Consider the following 6,956-nt stretch of genomic DNA (forward strand, 5'->3'; position numbering starts at 1 on the left):
GGTAAGAATGGGCAAGGGTGGATTGACTGAGTTGAGTAGTAGCTGGCATTTGGTGCTTGAGCACCCTATGTTTCTCCTGGCCCTGGGAGCAATCTCCTGCCTCTTTGATTTCAGTTCCCACCTGCTGATACCAACCTTCCATCCCTACCCCCACTGCTATGGCTGCAGCCTGGGCCCTGAGGAGTGATGCACAGATTTTATCTGCCTGGAGTATCTCAACTTAGCACCCTGTTTGTTGCTTCTGGATCACCTTCAGGTTCTGACATCCACCACCTCAATGCGTGGGACTTTTAAAAATGACATTTTCAATTGTTTATGATAGAATTCTCCTTCAAGGAATTTTTCTGTCCCCTGATGCACAAATATCTAGTTTTTCTTTTCTTTATGGGGGGGCGTGGTGGGGGGGAGACAGGGTCTCACTCTGTTGCCTAAGTTGGAATGCAGTGGCATGATCATGGCTGACTGTGGCCTCAACTTCCTGAACTCAAGTCATCCTCTGCCTCATTCCTCCTGAAGTGCTGGGATTACAAGTATCAGCTACTGCACTCAGCCTATACTGAATTTTTTTTTTTTTTTGGTACAGCCATACATTTTTATTTTAATGTATTTTCTGTAACTTGTTTCAGTTTGGCATAGGATGCAGAAGATTGGTACACATGTTTAGTTTGCAGTCTTGCAACTGGAAACTTTTTAGTGTAGTAATTGTTAAAGTGTGATCCAAGGACGCCTGGAGGTCACAAAGACTCTTTTAGAGAGTATAAAAGATTCCTCCTTCTTCAGCCTCACATCTATGTGAAGTTGGATTCTCTTTATATACTTCAACCAACACAACATATTGCAACAGATTGAATGCAGAAACAGATATGACAATCCACCTGTCTTCTATTAAGTTGAACATAAAAGAGATTTGCACAAGTATAGAACATTGCCACTCTTCTCATTATTGTTTTGAAATATATACTTATTTTTATAAAGTGCTATTGATATTAAGATGTAATAGGCTTCTTATTTAATGAGTTAAATATTAAAAGAAAATAAAGGTTCATACTTATTAAAATAAGTAAAGATTTTCTATTATTTTTTTATTTTCACAAATTCCTTTGGACTATTCTTTTCCTCTCATTCCATACATTCCCCTCAACTAATTTGGTGTTATATATTGTTACCATTGTTATAGTGAATGAAGTGAAATTTTTAATATTTATAATTTCATGAGTCTAAGTGTAATAAATGTATTGTTTTTCCTCACACAAAATAAGAATCTGTTTTAAATCTGATCATTCCAATATTGATCTGTATGCTTTTGTATGCTACAGTGTTAATTCTAAATTCATTTTTACAGTCCTTCAGATTAGAAAGTATTGTTTTTGTTTTCCATAATCAATATTGGTTTAAATTTACTGCTTTGTTTGCTTCCCTATTTCTTTTCCATCTTGAGTCTTCCTTCTAAAATAATTTTCTTCCTCCGGAAGCACATAATCTTGAAGTTATTTCAGTGAAAGTCTGTTTTAAATTCTCAATTTTTGTCCAACAGTATCTTTATTTTGCATATGTTCTTGAAAGATAGTTTGTTTTCCAAGGTATCAATTCTAGATTGACAGTGACATTTTTTACTTGGTACTTTACAGATATCATTCTAATGTCTTTTGTTTTCCAATATTGCTCTTTATAATGCAAATATCACTCTATTTCAGTGATTTTCAAAAGTGGTTCTTAGACAAGCTGCATCAGTATCACTTTGGAGCTTTTTTGAAATGCAACTTTTAAAAATCTTATTCCAGATTTACTGAACCCAAACTTTGTAGTTGGGGTTCAGAAATGTGTTTTTAAAAGTCCTCCAAGTGATTCTACTGCCCACTTAAGTTTGAGAGCCAGCTATCTAATTGTTATATTTCTGTAAAGGGTAAAGGTAATTCATCTTCTATTTTGGGCTGCTTTAAGGATTTTTCTTTGTCTTTAATGTTCTACAGACTCTGATAGGTCTATAAATAAATTAACTTTTATTTATTTTAATTGGAATTTCTTGGGCTTCCTGGGTCTAAAGATTGGTGGCTTTCATTAATTCTGGAAAATTGTAACCCAATACCTCTTTAAATATTGATTTTACCCTACTTCCTATATTCTTCTGAAACTTCAATTATACTTATATTGGACCTTCTCACTTTATATTTCATATTTTAAAATTATTTCCCCATGTTTTCTATATCTTATGTTTACATTTGGGATCAGTTTGTCAGCTATTCCCCAGAGAAGATTTGTGTTTCATTCTGCTAGGGACACATTAAATTCAATTTTCTTCTTGGGTTTTTGAACCACATAGATAATATAAATTCTTCCCTCAAACCCACATGAATGCAGATTGTATAAAAATTCTCATGGGAAATGTTTTTTATTTTTATTCTATTTTATATGACACCAAGGCCAAGATCAGCATATCTACTCCTTTACCCCAATTTTCTTGTTTTTAAAAAAATCCATTCACTGAAGTCATTGTCTTTTGAAGGTCTTGGCTTTCCAGAAGTTTCCGAGCTTACCTGTATACTTACTTCTGTGGCCTAGGCTTTGTCTATTGTCTCCTGAACCCACAGACTATTAAAACAAAGACAGAAACCACCAAAAGATTAGCAGATACTCTGGGGCAAAAGCTAGTTCTAGAATTAGCTTAACCTTGTGGATTTTTGCTAGCTTGTTGCTTTTTTCCTTTACTAATTGGCACATTTATATTTATATCTATATCTTGGTGGTTGAGCTATCAGTGAAGTACATTAATTTTATTCAATATTTTGAAACATAATGAGCTTCTTGTCAGTTCTGCTACCAAACATTGAGGTCACTTGAATTATCTAACCCCCATGACTGAGGTTCTTATCACTACCCATACTCCTCATTGAATATCCTGGACCTAGTGATTGTGCTGGCCCTAGTCCCCAGTAGGTGCTTTGGAGAATTCACTTGGTCATAAGCTTGGGTGATGGGAAGGGGAGGCAGGTTCAAATTCCCTGGGGAACCCATGGGAGTTTTGCCAATGAGCTTTTAGGCCTTATTCTGGCTCACTGGGAGTTTTGTGGCCTGAGATAACCTGAGAGCAACTTGGAGAGGGTGGGGTTTTGGAAGTCATGTCCCCCTTTTTCTTCAGTCTCCACTCAGAAGGGGCAGGCCCAAGTGCCATCAGAGAACCTCAAAGGAGACAGGCTGCAGATCAGAACAATGAAGTAAAAGCAACAATACTGGGTATCCCGGATCTAGCAACTGCAGTACCCTCAGACATGGACCCAGAATTGGGAAATCTCTCTACTACGAATGTCACATGTTGTAGGATGGGAGGAAACCCCATCAATGAATACAGTAAAGATGGGGAAAAATAAATATTTGTTGAGTGGATGAGTTCACAGGAATTTTTCTGAGCCTTGGAATATTACTGGAGGTTCTAGTCCATGATTGATCCTGGGCTATTTCTGTTCTTTTCATTTAAAAAAGAATTTTATTGAGAATCCAAACCAGCTAAAAGGCCCAGGCTATGCTTTTGTGGGGTGTAGGGAAGTGGCCTTTTTCGACAATTGAGGGGGCCATATGCGATAGCTAACATATCACCTGGAGGATATCAGTGCTGATGCAGATGCTTCCACCAAGCACATGGCTTGAGATGGGGAAACAGAGGAGATATTCCAGAAACAGAGAAATGACTATAGGATAAAAGTGAAGCAGATTGAGAAAAAAAGATTAACATGGAAAAGGAGGTCAAGGGTGATGGAGGTAGGCTTTGCATACACAGAGAAATTGTAGAGGGAGTTTATGTGTTATTTATGTGGCAAAAAGTCATGGGTTTTTTACCAAAAATGGGCCAGCATATTTCATGCTAACAAAGGCAGTTGACTGAATCCACAGGCCAGAGATTTTGTTTTGGGGCAAGAGACTACAGGGTATCCTTAGAGTTCTCTAGGAGTGATTGTTGTGGTTGGTTTCTAGGGCAGGTGGTGCTGTCTGGTGTCAATAATGACTATCTCCTGTGGCCAGCTGGCTGTAACATTAGGTAATAGCCTTACATTAAATGTGATTCTGGAAAGTGGCTTCATTTCTATTGGTTAATGTTAGCCAGCTCCTAAATCCTAGTTTAATGCTCATCCAAAATGCTAAGTTCCTTTGTTCGTGAACTATTTGTTAAAGTATAAAATAACTTGGGAATTATTCTGCACGAAATGTCAAGCGGCAGAATAAATAACTATTCCCCTCATTAATCCCTATGGGCAGCGTCTGTTTGAGAGCTTTGCTTTTCCATAATGAAAATATGTCAGTCCTGAATATATGCTTGTGCTATTGAGATTGAACAGTGAAATGAAATGAATTCTTCACTCAGCCACAGGTGAAATATGGCAGTTTGTGGCAAATGAGGCACTAAGTGCTGTAGGAAGTTGAGACTCGAACTTTGAGAAACCATAGGGAGGCTAAAATCAGTGAGAGAGGGGAGGGCAGTGTGTGATTAAAGTGTAAAGCAATTCCCCAAACAAAATTCATCTTAATTCATCCTCATTTATAAGAGAAAGCTACTCCACATAGTACAGCTGGGTGTTTAAGAAATATGTGGGGCGTCGTTGTCCTCGAAGCCATGGAAATCAGGGGAAAGCCCAGGGGTGAGGGTTTGATGTGCAGAAATGGTGTCATACAGAAAGCAAAGAGCACAGACTGTCAGTGAGCACAGAATTATAGGACCTCAGGGACAGCCCATCCATCTCACAGGTGAGGCACGTGAGGCCCAGAAAGGGAAGGAAATTGTCTAAGGAATCAGAGAGCCAGTGAAATTCTTACCCAACAGGGCTTATAATCAGACTAGCCTATTCACTCAACACTGTGTGCAGAATGCCTAGCTCTCCATCTTCTGCTCTCTCCAGTGCAGAAATCAGTAATTCTTTAAGGGCAGGGTCTGATTTCTTCCTCAAATAGGGCTGGGTACCTGGTAAATGATAAATATTGTGAATTGATGTATTACTGGATTTTTCCTCGAGGTCCAGAGTGGTATGCTTTGTGTACAGATGGGTGGAGGGATGTGTATATGTAGTTACCTTCTTTTTATTTATTTTATCTTTTTAATTATCCTTTAAGTTCTTGGATACATGTGCAGAACGTGCAGGTTTGTTACATAGTTGTACACGTGCCCTGGTGGTTTGCTTTTATTTTTTTAAGTCAGATCACATAGCCCCACAGCATAGCAGTTACGAATGTCGGCTTTGGTGATTGCCCATGCAAGGTTCAAATCCTCACTCTGCCATTTATTAACTGTGTGACTTTAGACAAGGGGCATAACCTCTGTAAAGTGGAATGAGACATTGTATCTACCTATAGAACTGTGGTGGGACTTCTACAAGATAATGTAGTTGTAGGTAAGCAATCTTGGCCTCTAATGATGGTTGTTAATGTTATTTCCCTTTCATCCTAACTCACTCCTGCACCAGTTCCCCCATGACAAACTCTATGTAGAGACTGAACTACATCCACTTGTGACACAGTATTCTCATAGCATAGTTTCACATGAAGGCATTGTTGCTTTTCCTAGCTTGCAAAGCTGCCTCCAATCAGTGTTCTTCTCCAAGGGAGAAGAGTGTGAACCACCAAGTAGACTGTTAATGTTGATGCCTTCATTTGTTTTTGAAATGGTCACAGACGATCAGGAGGTGAGTGAAAGCCGCCTTGAGCCTCCAATCCACAAGTCATGGAAACAGCATTACCAAGGTCCCTATTTTAAGGACTGGCCAGAATTTTCATAAAAACTAAGACTTTGTTTTAATGTGTCTCATTGTTTTGCCAGAATGTGATTAGCTTTTTAAAATTAAGCTTGGATTTATAGGAATAGAGGTCAAATTTGTGAAAAATAAGTATGAGCAAAATATTCTTGTTATATATAATCAAATGGTCTCTAAGTCCTTTAAAAAAAAAAAAAAAAAAAAAAAAGAAGGCCGGGCACAGTGGCTCACGCCTGTAATCCCAGCACTTTGGAAGGCCGAGGCGGGTGGATCACGAGGTCAGGAGATCGAGACCATCCTGGCTAACATGGTGAACTGGCTAACATCTCTACTAAAAATACAAAAACTTAGCCGGGCATGGAGGCAGGCACCTGTAGACCCAGCTACTAGGGGGGCTGAGGCAGGAGAATGGTGTGAGCCCGGGAGGCGGAGCTTGCAGTGAGCCGAGGTCGTGCCACTGCACTCCAGCCTGGGTGACAGAGCAAGACTCTGTCTCAAAAAACAAACAAACAAACAAACAAAAAAAAGGAAACAGTGAATAGTAAAACTAAGAATAGTGGAATAAAATAGTAAAAACAACAGGAATGTCAGGAAAAGAGAACTGCCCTCTGATTTGGAGAGCATGTGCTGTCAGTCCTTTAGAGTCTCAAGACCCATGGTTGAAAACCTTTGCAAATCATTGGCACCAGGATTACCATTTGAATTTGTGATATTTGAACTTTTGGACAGTAGAAACTTGACATTGTAGATTTGTCATCTTGGATCTACATGAATCTTGGATCTATACGTTACACTACATGGAGTATCATTCTATTTTATGAAATGTTCAAAAAAGGCAAATCCATAGAAACAGAAAATAGTTTGACAGTTACCTGGGGCTCAGCATGGGAAAGGGAAAGGACTGTATAGCTGGGCATGAGGTTTCTTTTTGGAGAAATGGAAATATTCTAACATTAGATGTGCTGTGGTTAACAATTCAGTAAATTTCAAAAAGGTCACACCTCAAATGGGTGGACTTTATACTAAATAAATTATTCCTCAATAATTTATAAATTCAACTTGTGTGAACTGATGAAAAATTCAATGTGTGTAAAAGTATTGATCAGATGTCATTGTTTCTATGAAGTTTCTTTTTAAAAATATATCCAGGCAGAATTAATTGGTCAGTTTTCCTTGTTTCTGTTGCTATTTGCTGTGTTCATTGTTCATTCAACAGATAGT

Source organism: Rhinopithecus bieti, unplaced genomic scaffold, assembly GCF_001698545.2.
Source record: "Rhinopithecus bieti isolate Rb0 unplaced genomic scaffold, ASM169854v2 scaffold_10223, whole genome shotgun sequence".
Lineage (NCBI taxonomy): Eukaryota > Metazoa > Chordata > Mammalia > Primates > Cercopithecidae > Rhinopithecus > Rhinopithecus bieti.